This window comes from Cervus canadensis, chromosome 15 (assembly GCF_019320065.1).
Source record: "Cervus canadensis isolate Bull #8, Minnesota chromosome 15, ASM1932006v1, whole genome shotgun sequence".
Lineage (NCBI taxonomy): Eukaryota > Metazoa > Chordata > Mammalia > Artiodactyla > Cervidae > Cervus > Cervus canadensis.
Window position 1 is genome coordinate 73,055,879 of NC_057400.1, and position 17,700 is coordinate 73,073,578.

Genomic DNA, 17,700 nt, shown 5'->3' on the forward strand with positions numbered 1-17,700 from the left:
TCAGTGCACACGGAACATTCTCCAGAATAGATCACATCCTGGGCCATAAATCCTGGTCTTGGAAACTATCAAAAAAATTGCAAAATCATTCCAGTCATCTTTTCTGACCACAGTGCAGTAAGATTAGATCTCAATTACAGGAAAAAAATTGTTAAAAACTCAAACACCTGGAGGCTAAATAACACGCTTCTGAATAACCAACAAATCATAGAAGAAATCAAAAAAGAAATCAAAATATGTATAGAAATGAATGAAAATGAAAACAAAACAACCCAAAACCTATGGGACACTGTAAAAGCAGTGCTAAGGGGAAGGTTCATAGCATTACAGGCTTACATCAAGAAACAAGAAAAAAACCAAATAAATAACCTAACTCTACACCTAAAGCAATTAGAGAAGGAAGAAATGAAGAACCCCAGGGTTAGCAGAAGGAAAGAAATCTTAAAAATCAGGGCAGAAATAAATGCAAAAGAAACTAAAGAGACCATAGCAAAAATCAACAAAGCTAAAAGCTGGTTTTTTGAAAAAAATAAACAAAATTGACAAACCATTAGCAAGACTCATTAAGAAGCAAAGAGAGAAGAACCAAATTAACAAAATTAGAAATGAAAATGGAGAGATCACAACAGACAACACTGAAATACAAAGGATCATAAGAGACTACTACCAACAGCTCTATGCCAATAAAATGGACAACTTGGATGAAATGGGAGCTATTCTTGATGTAAATATTCTTACAGTTTTTTGGTGTTTTTTTTTTTGTTTGTTTGTTTGTTTGTTTTTTGGTAAACACGTGTGTGCATTTCTGTTAGGTCTATGCCTAGGAGTGGAAGTGTTATGTCACAGAATATGCATATATTCAGCTTTCTCAAATACCATCATATTGTTCGCCAAACTGTTTCTATTCATTTAGACTCCTATAAGCTGAATATGATAATTCTGACTGTTCTGTTTCATTATCAACATCTTTTTTCACTGCAAACTTTATGGTGGGTATTTGTTCATTTATACTATTTAATAAGCATTTATTTATTTATTTGGCTGTGCTGATCTTGGTTGTGGCATGTGGGATCTACTTCCCTGACCAGTAATTGAACCTAGGCCCCCTGTATTGGGAGCTCAGAGTCTTAACAATTGGACCACCAGAGAAGTACCTATTTGTGTATTAAAAAATTATTTTCCTGTTGCTTTCATGAGTATAGAAAAGGAAGTAGACTTTGATATTCTCTATTTGTGCTGCCATATTTATTAGGAAGCCACCCAAGGCTTTTGTTTTCCTAAAACACCGATTTGATCATGTCTCTCTTCTTCACTAAAATCTTTCAGTAGTTCTCAGGATAAATTTCAAATTTCTTTGCTTAGTTCTCAAGGCCCACCTTGAGCTGTCCCTGGATAGCTCTAGCATATCTTTTCCATCTATGTGGTTATAACCTGGTAGAATATCTTATAATTTACCAATATGCAGTGCTCTCTCTTAAGCACTATGCAATTGCACTAACCACTGCTTCTTCTTAAATTGATTTCTCCAACCTTCTCTACCTAAGTTACTCCTCTGTCACCATCAAGAACCAGTACTGAAGAACCCTTTCCTTGAGTACCCCCAAGATGCCCTCTTCTGCAGTCCTCTGTCACCCTTTGATTGCTTCCATCAGGTTTTATAATGGAATGATCACTTGTCTCTATTTCCCCAGTTTCTGGGGAACTCACTGAGAGGAAGAATTTTTTCTTGAGCATGCCTTGGACAGCAAGGAGATCAAACCACTCAATCCTAAAGGACATCAACCCTGAATATTCATTGGAAGGACTGATGCTGAAGCTGAAGCTCCAATACTTTGGCCACATGATGCAAAGTGCTAACTCATTGGAAAAGACCCTGATGCTGGAAAAGATTGTGGGCAAGAGCAGAAGGGGATGACAGAGGATGAGACGGTTGGATGGCATCAATGACTCAATGGACATGAGTTTGTGCAAACTCCAGTAGGTGGTGATGGACAGGGAAGCCTGGCATGCTGCAGTCCATAGGGTTGAAAAGAATTGGACATGACTGAGCAACTGAACAACAACAAAAACTCCGTGAGGGCATGATTTATTTCTATTTTCATGGTTCAACTCCCTTTTCCCAGATAATAGTGTCTGACAAATAGTAGGTGCTCAGTGTACTTGCTAAATGGGAGAATAAATCGCTAAATAAATGAGTTGCTAAATAATTGCTAAATAAATGTGTTCATTGTAGGAAAATTAGAAATTGGAAAAATTTTAAAAAGGAAAATGTAACATTCACTTACACAAGCCACAGTTGCACTCCTTGTGATTCACCCAAGAAAAACAAAAACATGTCCACTAAACCACTTTTATGTGAATGGTCATAGCACTCATAGTAGGAAAAAACTGCAAGCACTCCAAATAGCCATCAATAGGAAAATGGTAAACAATGTGGTATATCCAACAATGAAACACCACCCAGCAAGAAAAAAGGAGGAAACTACTGAGTAAAGCACCCAGGGGCACTGGTTTGATTGCCTGAAAGAGACACTAGATCTTAGAATGCCGAGATGAGCTGTATCTTGCCTGTGGTTATGAATACGAGGTGTGCACATTTGTCAAAGTTACTGAACTATACTTTTAAAATGGAAACAAGACCTGAAGCTGACTGTGGCTCAGATCACAAGCTCCTTATTGCAAAAATCAGACTTAAAGTAAAGAAAGTAGGGAAAGCTACTAGGCCATTCATAAAAGACCTAAATCAAATCCTTCACAATTATACAGTGGAGGTGATGAATAGATTCAAGTATTAGATCTCATAGACAGAGTGCCTGAAGAACTATGGAGTCAGATGTGCTACCCTTGTGCCAAAAGATGACCTGAAGAACAATGGATGGAGGTTCGTAACATTGTACAGGAGATAGTGACCAAAACCATCTCGAAGAAAAAAGAAATGCAAGAAGGCAAAGTGATTGTCTGAGAGGCATTACAAATAGCTGATAAAAGAAGAGAAACAAAAGGCAAAGGAGAAAGGGAAACATATGCTCAATGGAATGCAGAGTTCCAAAGAATAGCAAGGAGAGATAAGAAAGGCTTCTTAGTAAACAGTGTAAAGAAATAGAGGAAAACAATAGAATGGGAAAGACTAAAGATATCTTCAAGAAAATTAGAGATACCAAGGGAACATTGGCGGCTGCGACAGCGCACGAGCGTAGCCAACAGGAGCTACCCTGCGCCCAGGGGCAGCGGCGTTGGCCGAGAGGAGCTACCCCACATCCAAGGTAAGGAACAGCAGCTGCGCTTTGCTGGAGCAGCTGTGAAGACAGACACCATGTCTAAGGTAAAAGAAACCCAAGTAAGATGGTAGACACAGAGAGGGGATCAGAGGGCAGAAAGACTGAAACTACAATCACAGACAACTAGCCAATCTGATCACAGGACCACAGTCTTGTCTAACTCAATGAAACTAAACCATGCCATGTGGGGCCACCCAAGACGGCTGGGTCATGGTGGAGAGGTCTGACAGAATGTGGTCCACTGGAGAAGGGAATGGCAAACCACTTCAGTATTCTTGCCTTGAGAACCCCATGAACAGTATGAAAAGGCAAAAAGATAGGACACTGAAAGATGAACTCCCCAGGTCGGTAGGGCCCAATATGCTACTGGAGATCAGTGGAGAGATAACTCCAGAAAGAATGAAAGGATGGAGCCAAAGCAAAAACAACACCCAGTTGTGAATGAGACTGGTGATAGAAGGGAGGTCCAATGGTGTAAAGAACAATATTGCATAGGAACCTGGAATGTTAAGTCTATGAATCAAGGCAACTTGGAAGTGGTCAAACAGAAGATGACAGGAGTGAACATAGACTGTCTAGGAATCAGTGAACTAAGATGGGCTGGAATGGGTGAATTTAACTGAGATGACCATTATATCTACTACTGGGGGCAGGAATCCCTTAGAAGAAACGGAGTAGCCATCATAGTGAACAAAAGAGTCTGAAATGCAGTACTTGTATACAATCTCAAAAATGACAAAATGATCTCTGTTTGTTTCCAAGGCAAACCATTTAATATCATGGTAATCCAAGTCTATGCCCCGAACAGTAACACTGAAGAAGTCGAAGTTGAATGGTTCTATGAAGACCTACAAGACCTTCTAGAACTAACATCCAAAAAAGATGCCCTTTTCATTATAGGGGGCTGGAATGCAAGAAGTAGGAAGTCAAGAAACACCTGGAATAATAACCAAATTTGGCCTTGGAGTACAGAATGAAGCAGGGCAAAGGCTAATAGAGTTTCACCAAGAGAACGCACTGGTCATAGCAAAACCCTCTTCCAACAACATAAGAGAAGACTCTACACATGGACATCACCAGACGGTCAACACCAAAATCAGATTGATTATATTCTTGGCAGCCAAAGATGGAAAAGCTCTATACAGTCAGCAAAAACAAGACTGGGAGCTGACTGTGACTCAGATCATGAACCCCTTATTGCCAAATTCAGACTTAAACTGAAGAAAGTAGGGAAAACCACTAGACCATTCAGGTATGACCTAAATCAAATCCCGTATGACTATACAGTGGAAGTGAGAAATAGATTTAAGGGACTAGATCTGATAGACAGAGTGCCTGATGAACTATTGATGGAGGTTCGCGACACTGTACAGGAGACAAGAATGAAGACCATCCCCAAGAAAAAGAAATGCAAAAAAGCAAAAAGGTTGTCTGAGGAAGCCTTACAAATAGATTTGCAAAGAAGGGAAGTGAAAAGCAAAGGAGAAAAGGAAAAACATACCCATTTGAATGCAGAGTTCCAAAGAATAGCAAGGAGAGATAAGAAAGGCTTCCTCAGAGATCAATGCAAAGAAATAGAGGAAAACAATAGAATGGGAAAGACTATAGATCTCTTCAAGAAAATTAGAGATACCAAGGGAACATTTCATGCAAAGATGGGCTCAATAAAGCACAGAAATGGTAGGGAGCTAACAGAAGCAGAAGATATTAAGAAGAGGTGGCAAGAATACAGAGAAAAACTGTACAAAAAAGATCTTCATGATCCAGATAATCACGATGGTGTGATCACTCACCTAGAGCCAGACATCGTTGAATGTGAAGTCAAGTGGGCCTTAGGAAGCATCACTACGAACAAAGCTAGTGGAGGTGATGGAATTCCAGTTGAGCTATTTCAAATCCTGAAAGATGATGCTGTGAAAGTGTTACACTCAATATGCCAATAAATTTGGAAAACTCATTACTGGTCACAGGACTAGAAAAGGTCAGTTTTCACAGAGGGAGTTAAGATGGCGGAGGAATAGTATGGGAAGACCACTTTCTCCCCCACAAATTCATCAAAAGATCATTTGAAAGCTGAGCAGACTCCACAAAACAACTTCTGATTGCTAGCAGAGGACATCAGACACCCAGGAAAGCAGCCATTGTCCTCGAAAGGAGGTAGAACAAAATATAAAAGATAAAAAGAGAGACAATAGAGTTAGGGACACAGATTCATCCCAGGAAGGGAGTCTTAATAGAAGAAGTTTCCAAACACCAGGAAACCCTCTCACCGGCGTGTCTGGGGGAAGTTTTCAAATCTCGGAGGGCAACCTAACTGGAAGGAAAAATAGATAAAACCCACAGATTACATGCCTAAAAACAACTCCCAGCAGAAAAGTACCCCAGATGCTCGCATCTGACACCAGCAAGTAGGGTCTGAACGACAGGAGCAGGCGATATTGCTTAGGGTAAGGACAGGGCCTAGAAAGCCCAGAGGGCAATCTGAGGGAGCTAATAAGAGAAAGCAACTTAAACTGTGGGATAGCAAGAGAGAGAGAATTAACCTGGGAAAAGCCCTAAATTTAGGCACTACCCGCCTGTTCCTAGAACAAAGGACTGAGCGAACACCAGAGAAGAGCTAGCCCGCTGTGGACCGAGCCATCCCCCATGGAAGCAGGAGACGGGGGAGGGGGGAGGGACAAAGTCAGCCCCAGAGACCTCATCCCCTACCAAACTGCAAACAGGCTTCCAGTCTCTAATCAAAGACTTCCTGAGATTCTAGATGGTTGACATCTGCGGGAGGGTCGCAGCCAGAAATCAGTTTCCCAGAAGAGACACAAGGCGCACCCAACCTGCACGCCTAGAAACTGAGGCTGGGACCTTGGAGGGGATAAGGCACACTGCATCAAGGGAGAATGCGCTCGTCAAGCTCCTGGTTGCCTGAGCTGCTCCGACCTGGGAAGGCACAAAATGCAGGCCCAACTGAGTCTGCGTCGTTGTGGAGTACCTGAAAACCTAAACCTGAGTGGCTTAGGCCTGGGAAGTGCATGAAACTCAGGGTCCGCTCCCTCTAGAGCAACCTGGAACCTGAGCAGTGTAGACGGGGAAAGCACACACGCAGTGAGCGGGGGAAAACCCAGTGTCGCTGGAACACTGCGAGTGCTCCCCACACACACCAGTGATATTTGTCTGCAGCGCCCCTCCCTCCCCACAGCACGACTGAAGAAGCGAACCTAAACAAGAGACCACCTCCACCCACTTGTGTCAGGGCAGAAATTAGACACGGAAGAGACCTGCAAACAGAACCCAAATAAACAAAGGGAACCGCTTCAGAAGTGACAGGTGCAACAGATTAAAATCCCTGTAGTTAACACTGACTGCACTGGAAGGCGCCTATAGATATCGAGAAGTGTAAGCTGGAACAAGGAGCTATCTGAAACTGAACCGAACCCACACTGCCTGCAACAACTCCAGAGAAATCCCTAGATATACTTTTATTATTATTATAATTTTTTAATTAAATTTTTTTCTTTTTTTTAAAAGTCCTCTATTACTCCTTAATTATCATTTTTATAATCCACTATAACCTGGCCAAAAAAAAAAAAGGACCCTATTTTTAAAGCGAACTTCATACATACTTCTTAAATTTTTTGTGCTTTGTTGTTTTTTAACATTGTATTTTTAAGAGTCTAACCTCTACTCTAGATTTTTAATCTTTGTTTTTTGGTATTTGATATCAAGTTTGGACATTTAAGAATCCAACATTCAGTACCCATTTTTACTCAGGAGTGTGATCACAGGTTTGATCACTCTCTCCCTCTTTTGACTCTCCTTTTTCTCCCCCAGATCACCTCTATTTCCTCCCTCCCCCTTCTCTTCTCAATCCAGTTCTGTGAATCTCTGTGGGTGTTCTGGGCTGTGGAGAACACTTAGGGAACAGAGTACAACCTGTCTCTCCTCTCTTGAATCCCCCTTTTTCTCCTCCTGATCACCTCTATCTCCTTCCTCCCTCTCCTGTTCTTCATGTAACTCTGTGAACCTCTCCGGGTGTCCCTCACTGTGGAAAATCCTTTCAACATTAACCTAGAAGTTTTATTATTAGTGCTGTATGGATGGAGAAGTCTTGAGGCTACTGGAAGAATAAGGCTGAAATCCAGAGGCAAGAGGCTTAAGCCAAAAACCTCAGAACACCAGAGAACTCCTGACTACAGGGAACATTAATTACTAACAGATCATCCAAAAGCCTCCATACCTACACTGAAACGGACCACCACCGAAGAGAAAATAAGTTGCAGAGCAAGACATACCACGCAAATTCTCCAGCAACACAACACAGTCCTGAGCGTCAATATACAGGCTGCCCAAAGTCACACCAAGCCCATAGGACCATCTCAAAACTCACTACTGGACCCTCCATTGCACTCTAGAGAAAAGAAACCCAGGTCCACCCACCAGAACACCGACGCAAGCTTCCCTAACCAACAAACCTCGACAAGCCAAACATCCAGCCCCACCCACTGGGAGAAACCTCCACAATAAAAAGGAACCACAGACAACCAAAATACAGAAAGGCCACCCCAAACACAGCAATCTAAATAAGATAAAAGGCAGAGAAATACCCAGCAGGTAAAGAAACACGAAAAATGCCCACCAAGCCAAACAAAAGAGGAGGAGAGAGGGAATCCACCTGAAAAAGAATTTAGAATAATGATAATAAAAATGATATAAAATCTTGAAAACAAAATGGAGTTACAGATAAATAGCCTGGAGACAAGGATTGAGAAGATGCAAGAAATGTTTAACAAGGACCTAGAAGAAATAGAAAAGAGTCAATTAAAAATGAATAATGCAATAAATGAGATCAAAAACACTCTGGAGAGAACCAAGAGTAGAATAACAGAGACAGAAGATAGGATAAGTGAGGTAGAAAGTAAAATGGTGGAAATAAATGAAGCAGAGAGGAAAAAAGAAAAAAAGAATCAAAAGAAATGAGGACAACATCAGGGACTTCTGGGACAATGTGAAACACCCCAACATTCGAATCATAGGAGTCCCAGAAGAAGAAGACAAAAAGAAAGGCCATGAGAAAAGAGTCGAGGAGATAATAGCTGAAAAATTCCCTAAAATGGGGACGGAAATAGCCAGCCAAGTCCAAGAAACCCAGAGAGTCCCAAACAGGACAAACCCAAGGTGAAACACCCCAAGACATATATTAGTCAAATTAACAAAGATCAAACACAAAGCACAAATATTAAAAGCAGCAAGGGAGAAACAACAAATAACACACAATGGGATTCCCATAAGGATAACAGCTGATCTATCAATAGAAACCCTTCAGGCCAGAAGGGAATGGCAGGACATACTTAAGGTAATGAAAGAGAATAACCTACAACCTAGATTACTGTATCCAGCAAGGATCTCATTCAGATATGAAGGAGAATTCAAAAGCTTTACAGACAAGCAAAAGCTGAGAGAATTCAGCACCACCAAACCAGCACTTCAACAAATGCTAAAGGATCTTCTCTAGACAGGAAACACAGAAAGGTTATATAAACGTGAACCCAAAACAACAAGCCAATGGCAACGGGACCATTCTTATCAATAATTACCTGAAATGTAAATGGGTTGAATGCCCCAACCAAAAGACAAAGACTGGCTGAATGGATACAAAAACAAGACCCCTATACATGCTGTCTACAGGAGACCAACCTCAAAACAAGGGACACATAGAGACTGAAAGTGAAGGGCTGGAAAAAAATATTTCACGCAAACGGAGACCAAAAGAAAGTAGGAGTCACAATACTGATATCAGATAAAATAGACTTTAAAATAAAGGCTGTGAAAAGAGACAAAGAAGGACACTACATAATGATCAAAGGATCAATCCAAGAAGAAGATATAACAATTATAAATATATATGCACCCAAAATAGGAGCACCACAATATGTAAGACAAATGCTAATAAGAATGAAAGGGGAAATTAACAATAACACAATAATTGTGGGAGGCTTTAATACCCCACTCACACCTATGAATAGATCAACTAAACAGAAAATTAACAAGGAAACACAAACTTTAAATGACACAATGGACCAGCTAGACCTAATTGATATCTATAGGACATTTCACCCCAAAACAGTCAATTTCACCTTTTAATCAAGTGCACACGGAACCTGGTCCAGAATAGATCACATCCTGGGCCATAAATCTAGCCTTGGTAAATTCAAAAAAAATTGAAATCATTCTAGTCATCTTTTCTAGCCACAATGAAATAAGATTAGATCTCAATTACAGGAAAAAAAAAAAACTATTAAAAATTCCAACATATGGTGGCTAAATAACACGCTTCTGAATAACCAACAAATCATAGAAGAAATCAAAAAAGAAATCAAAATATGCATAGAAACGAATGAAAATGAAAACACAACAACCCAAAGCCTATGGGACACTGTAAAAGCAGTGCTAAGGGGAAGGTTCACAGCATTACAGGCTTACCTCAAGAAACAAGAAAAAAGTCAAACAAATAACCTAACTCTACACCTAAAGCAACTAGAGAAGGAAGAAATGAAGAACCCCAGGGTTAGCAGAAGGAAAGAAATCTTTAAAATTAGGGCAGAAATAAATGCAAAAGAAACTAAAGAGACCATAGCAAAAATCAACAAAGCTAAAAGCTGGTTTTTTGAAAAGGTAAATAAAATTGACAAACCGTTAGCCAGACTAATCAAGAAACAAAGGGAGAAGAACCAAATCAACAAAATTAGAAATGAAAATGGAGAGATCACAACAGACAACGCTGAAATACAAAGGATCATAAGAGACTACTACCAGCAGCTCTATGCCAATAAAATGGACAACTTGGAAGAAATGGACAAATTCTTAGAAAAGTATAACTTTCCAAAACTGAGCCAGGAAGAAATAGAAGATCTTCACAGACACATCACAAGCAAGGAAATCAAAACTGTAATGAGAAATCTTCCAGGAAACAAAAGCCCAGGACCAGATGGCTTCACAGCTGAATTCTACCAAAAATTTAGAGAAGAGCGAACACCTATCTTACTCAAACTCTTCCAGAAAATTGCAGAAGGTAAACTTAAAAACTCATTCTATGAGGCCACCATCACCCTAATACCAAAACCAGACAAAGATGCCACAAAAAAAGAAAACTACAGGCCAATATCACTGATGAACATAGACTCAAAAACCCTTAACAAAATTCTAGCAAACAGAATCCAACAACATTTTAAAGAGATCAAACATAATGACCAAGTGGGCTTTATCCCAAGAAAGCAAGGATTCTTCAATATCCACAAATCAAAGCATGTAATACACCACATTAACAAATTGAAAGATAAAAACCATATGATTATCTCAAGAGATGCAGAAAAAGCCTTTGACAAAATTCAACATCCATTTATGATGAAAACTCTCCAGAAAGCAGGAATAGAAGGAACATACCTCAACATAATAAAAGCTATATATGACAAACCCACAGCAAACATTATCCTCAATGCTGAAAAATTGAAAGCATTTCCCTTAAAGTCAGGAACAAGACAAGGGTGCCGACTCTCTCCACTACTATTCAATATAATTTTGAAAGTTTTGGCCACAACAATCAGAGCAGAAAAAGAAATAAAAGGAATCCAGATAGGAAAAGGAGAAGTGAAACTCTCATTGTTTGCAGACAACATGATCCTCTACATAGAAAACCCTGCAGACTCTACCAGAAAATTACTAGAAGCTAATCAATGAATATAGTAAAGTTGCAAGATATAAAATTAACACACAGAAATCCCTTGCATCCCTATACACTAACAATGAGAAAACAGAAAGAGAAATTAAGGAAATAATACCATTCACCATTGCAACAAAAAGAATAAAATATTTAGGAGTACATCTACCTAGAGAAACAAAAGATCTATACATAGAAAACTATAAAACATTGATGAAAGAAATCAAAGAGGACACAAATAGATGGAGAAATATACCTTGTTCATGGATTGGAAGAATCAATATTATGAAAATGACTATACTACCCAAAGCAATCTAGATTCAATGCAATCCCTATCAAGCTCCAACTGTATTCTTCACAGAGCTAGAACAAATAATTTCACAATTTGTATGGAAATACAAAAAACCTTGAATAGCCAAAGCAATCTTGAAAAAGAAGAATGGAACTGGAGGAATCAACCTGCCTGACTTCAGGCTCTACTACAAAGCCACAGTCATCAAGAGTATGGTACTAGCACAAAGACAGAAATATAGATCAATGGAACAGAATAGAAAGCCCAGAGATAAATCCACATACCTATAGACACCTTATCTTCGACAAAGGAAGCAAGACTATGCAATGGAAAAAAAGACAACCTCTTTAACAAGTGGTGTTGGGAAAACTGGTCAACCACTTGTAAAAGAATGAAACTAGAACACTTTCTAACAGCATACACAAAAATAAACTCAAAATGGATTAAAGATCTAAATGTAAGACTAAAAACTATAAAACTCCTAGAGAAGAACATAGGCAAAACACTCTCTGACATAAATCACAGCAGGATCCTCTATGACCCACCTCCCAGAATATTGGAAATAAAAGCAAAAATAAACAAATGGGACCTAATGAAACTTAAAAGCTTTTGCACAACAAAGGAAACTATAAGCAAGGTGAAAAGACAGCCGTCAGAATGGGAGAAAATAATAGCAAATGAAGCAACAGACAAAGGATTAATCTCAAAAATATACAGGCAACTCCTGCAGCTCAATTCCAGAAAAATAAATGACCCAATCGAAAAATGGGCCAAAGATCTAAACAGACAGTTCTCCAAAGACATACAGATGACTAGCAAACACATGAAAAGATGCTCAACATCACTCATTATCAGAGAAATGCAAATCAAAACCTCAATGAGGTACCATTACATGACAGTCAGGATGGCTGCTATCCAAAAGTCTACAAGCAATAAATGCTGGAGAGGGTGTGGAGAAAAGGGAACCCTCTTACACTGTTGGTGGGAATGCAAACTAGTACAACAACCACTATGGAGAACAGTGTGGAGATTCCTTATAAAACTGGAAATAGAACTGCCATATGACCCAGCAATACCACTCCTGGGCATACACACCGAGGAAACCGGAACTGAAAGAGGCATGTGTACCCCAACGTTCATCGCAGCACTGTTTATAATAGCCAGGAGATGGAAGCAACCTAGATGCCCATCAGCAGATGAATGGATAAGGAAGCTGTGGTACATATACACCATGGAATATTACTCAGCCATTAAAAAGAATTCATTTGAATCAGTTCTAATGAGATGGATGAAACTGGAGCTCATTATACAGAGTGAAGTAAGCAAGAAAGATAAAGACCAATACAGTATACTAACGCATATATATGAAATTTTAAAAGATGGTAACGATAACCCTATATGCAAAACAGAAAAAGAGACACACATGTACAGAACAGACTTTTGGACTCTGTGGGAGAAGGCGAGGGTGGGATGTTCTGAGAGAATAGCATTGAAACATGTATACTATCAAGCATGAAACAGATCACCAGCCCAGGTTGGAAACATGAGACAAGTGCTCAAGGATGGTGCACTGAGAAGACCTAGAGGGATTGGATGGGGAGGGAGACAGGAAGGGGGATCGGGATGGGGAACATGTGTAAATCCATGGCTGATTCATGTCAATGTATAGCAAAAACCCCTACAATATTTTAAAGTAATTCGCTTCCAACTAATAAAAATAAATGAAAAAACAAAATTTAAAAAAACTTTTCACATCAAAAAAAAGAGAAAAGGTCAGTTTTCATTCCAGTCCCAAAGAAAGGCAATGCCAAAGAATTCTCAAACTACCACAAAATTGCACTCATCTCACAAGCTGGTAAAGTAATGCTTAAAATTCTGCAAGCCAGGCTTCAGCAATATGTGAACTGTGAACTTCCAGATGTTCAAGCTGGTTTTAGAAAAGGCAGAGGAACCAGAGATCAAATTGCCAACATCTGCTGGGTCATCAAAAAAGCAAGAGAGTTCCAGAAAAGCTTATATTTCTGCTTTATTGACTATGCCAAAGCCTTTGACTGTGTGGATCACAATAAACTGTGGAAAATTCTTAAAGAGATGGGAATACCAGACCATCTGACCTGTCTCTTGAGAAACCTGTATACAGGTCAGGAAGCAACAGTTAGAATTGGACATGGAACCACAGACAGGTTCCAAATAGGGAAAGGAGTATGTCAAGGAGGCATATTGTCACCCTGCTTATTTAACTTATATGCAGAGTACATCATGAGAAACGTTGGGCTGGAAGAATCACAAGCTGGAATCAAGATTGCCGGGAGAAATATCAATAACCTCAGATATGCAGATGACACAACCCTTACAGCACACAGTGAAGAAGAACTAAAGAGCCTCTTGATAAAAATGAAAGAGGAGAGTGAAAATGTTAGCTTAAAGTTAAACATTCAGAAAACTAAGATCATGGCATCTGGTTCCATCACTTCATGGCAAATAGATGGGGAAACAGTGGCTGACTTTATTTTTCTGAGCTCCAAAATCACTACAGATGGTGATTGCAGCCATGAAATTAAAAGATGCTTACTTCTTGGAAGGAAAGTTATGACCAACCTAGACAGCACATTAAAAAGTATAGACATTACTTTGCCAACAAAGGTCCGTCTAGTCAAGGCTATGGTTTTCCAGTAGTCATGTATGGATTGGAGAGTTGGACTATAAAGAAAGCTAAGTCTGAAGAATTGATGCTTTTGAACTGTGGTGTTTGAGAAGACTCTTGAGAGTCCCTGGACTGCAAGGAGATCCAACCAGTCCATCCTAAAGGAGATCGGTCCTGAGTGTTCATTGGAAGGACTGATGTTATAGCTGAAACTTCAATACTTTGGCCACCCGATGCAAAGAGCTGACTCATTTGAAAAGACCCTGATGCTGGGAAAGATTGAGGGCAGGAGGAGAAGGGGAAGACAGAGGATGAGATGGTTGGATGGTATCACTGACTCGATGGACATGGTTGGGTGGACTTTGAGAGTTGGTGATGGACAGGGAGGCCTGGCGTGCTGCGATTCATGGGGTCGCAAAGAGTCAAACACGACTGAGCGACTGTACTGAACTGAACTGAAGGGAATATTTCATGCAAAGTTGGGCACAATAAAGGACAGAAAAGGTACGAACCTAACAGAAGCAGAAGATATTAAGAAGAGGTGGCAAGAACACACAGAAGAACTATACAAAAAAGTGTTTCATGACCCAGATAATCTAGGTGATGATTCACCTTGAGCCAGACATCCTAGAATGTGAAGCCAAGTGGCCTTAGGAAGTATCACTATAAACAAAGCTAGTGGAGGTGATAGAATTGCAGCTGAGCTATTTCAAATCCTAAAAGATGATGCTGCTAAAGCTCTGCACTCAATAATAAAATATTTGGAAAGTTCAACAGAGGCCATAGGATTGGAAAAGGTCAGTTTTCATTGCTGTCTCCAAGAAAGGCAATGCACTCATTTCACATGCTAGCAAGGTACACTCAAAATCCTTCAAGCTATGCTTCAATAAATCGAGAATTTCCAGATGTAAAAGCTGGATTAAGAAAACACAGAGGAACCAGAGATCAAATTTCCAACATTCCATGGATTATAGAGAAAGCAACAGAAATCTAGAAAAATGTCTATTTCTGCTTCATTGACTATGATTAATTAATTAAAAAGCACTTGCTCCTTGGAAGAAAAGCTATGACAAACCTAGACAGCATATTAGAAAGCAGGGACATAACTTTGCCAATAAAGGTGCATATTGTCAAAGCTATAGTTTTTCCAGCAGTCGTGTACAGATGTGAGAGTTGGCCTTAAAGAAGGCCATGAGCATGTCAATGTATGAAAAAACCACTACAATATTGTAACATAATTAACCTCCAATTAAAATAAATAAATTTTAAAAAAATAAAGAAGGCTGAGCACCGAAAAATTTATGCTTTCAAACTGTAGTGCTGCAGAAGACTCTTTTAAATCCCTTGGACAGCAAGGGAATCAAACAAGTCAACCCTAAGGGAAATCAGCCCTCAATATTCATTGGAAGGACTGGTGCTAAAACTGAAGCTCCAATACTTTGGCCACATGATGAGAAGAGCTACTCACTGGAAAAGACCCTGATGCTGGGAAAGATCGAAGGCAGGAGGAGAAGGGGACAACGGAGGATGAGATGGTTGGATGGCATCACCGACTCAATGGACATAAGTTTGAGCAAACTCCAGGAGATAGTGAAGGACAGGGAAGCCTGGCACGCTGCAGTCCATGGGGTCGCAAAGAGTCAAAGACACAACTTAGTGACTGAACAACACGTTTTAGTAATGTAAAAGTTACCTTAAAAATTAATTTAAAATTATTTTGAAAGGAAAATTTGAGAATGAGAGCACTGCTCACCTCCACTGTCACGTCTAGCCTTACCTAAGACTACAGCCTTGACTAGCCCCTGTTGTCCTGAGTAGCCATTCCATACCACACGCAGGCCTGTGTTACTGTCTTCCCCACATGCAGCAGGAGTCGGATTTTCACTGTCAGATTCACCATCAGGTACCTGCCTTACCAGGACCTCCCCAGGTCCAAACTATCAATGGATTAAAGTCCAGTCCTCAGTAGGGCACACCTAAGCCTCACAGCTGACTCTGCCACCTTCCCAGGGCCAACAATGACCATCCTTTGTAGCTCTGCCCTGTAAGCTGCCCTGTGAGCCTGGCAGGTGATCTAAAGCTTGACTCCTCAGAGTGTAATCCCCAGACCTGCAACATCTGCACTGGTCAGAGATGGGAAGTCCAGCCCTAGCTCAGAACTTCTGACTCAGAATCTGCCTTGTGACATGACCCTGGGTCACCTGGATGGACACGAAGTTTTGAGAGACACTGAATGAACCTTTCTGAGCTTCAGATTTCTCTGTTAATAGTAACAACCATGCCTGCCTTTCCAGTTTCCAGGGGGACGGAGTGAATCACACCACAAGGCTGCCTGCTCAATGGCTGTCACTTAGTAAGGTTATTCATGAACATCCCTCTCCTGACTCCTGGCCCTGCTCCCCAGTCATTCCTGACAAGCCTCAGGCATGGTCAGTAAAAAGTTTTGCCAGCAAATCTGAACAGCCATCCTGGCCGGCTGGATGACTGACTTCACAGAGTTGGAAATGTCACTGGAACCTCCAGAGCATGCAACATGGCCAGGAGAGAAGGCTGAGCTTGCCGTCTGTCAGCATCCCAAGACCCACTCCTTGCCCTCTCCCCCTATCCTTGTGTTAATAATGGCAAATATAATGAATTCTGTGATGACCTAGAGGGGTGGGATGCAGGGCTGGGAGGGAAGTTTAAGAGGGAAGGTACATATATTTACAGTTAAGACTGATGCGTTGTCATCCAACAGAAACCAACACAACATTTTAAAGCAATTAAAATAATAATGACAAATACATTCCCACATTCATCTGAATATGGCATTTCCAGCTGGGTCATCATCCCCAGTGTGTCACCTTGTTCTGAGGATAAAATTTAGATCTTTGTCTCTGAAACTTACCATTAATTCATCTGTCTGCCAGCACTAAAAGAGATGGGACACAGAGAGGCCTTCTATAAAGAACACATTTGCACTTCCTCCTCTCCCTGTCTTCCCAAATTTTTCTTTCCCTTCTCCTGTCCCCCTTTTTACCTTCCTCTGGGGAGATGATTTCCCCTCCAGGCAGTTGCCATTAGCTCCCAGGCAGTCGTGAGGATCAGCCGACTACTGGTCTGTGAACTGGCTGATCCACAGTAGAACCAGGGCTTCCTCCTAGCTCCCATAGGCCTCCCAAGCCTCCTCTCTAGGAGCCTCCTCTCCTTCAGTTGTCACTGAAGCCCAGGGGAAGCTTTGTGTGCTGACGGACAACAGTAGTAATTCCCCAAATGCCTGCCACAGCCCACCCCCACTACACACACAGGCACCACTTCCTTTGTGCCAGCTAATCCACTAGACACTGCGCAGTCTCCATTTAATCCTCTAAACCACTCTAGGGCCAGGAGAAAAGATCCCACCCGACCCCCCTCCACAGGTGAGACCCCAAGGAAGAGACTTGGTCTTCCAGGGAAGGGAGAGTAAGGACACTGGTCCTGAGAGCTGGGGCTTCGGCAAGGATGCTCATGCCTCCAGTATCTCCCTCCCCTCACAAGGACCCTGGGATCTGCCTGGGATGTCAAATCGATGACTAGCGTGACCGGGGCTCTCCAGACTTCCAACGAGCCCTCCCCTGGCCTCCGTCAAGGAGAGAGCGCTGCCTCTTGTGTAAGAGGGAGTGAGGGTTAACAAAAGACAATGGCAGCTCTCCCCAAGAAGATGGAGCCAGATGGAACCCCTAAAAGCAAGTTACTGCTTAAAAATCCAGTATCAAATGACAGTGTAGCCAGCACTCTGAGCAGTAATTGGCATTAAGAA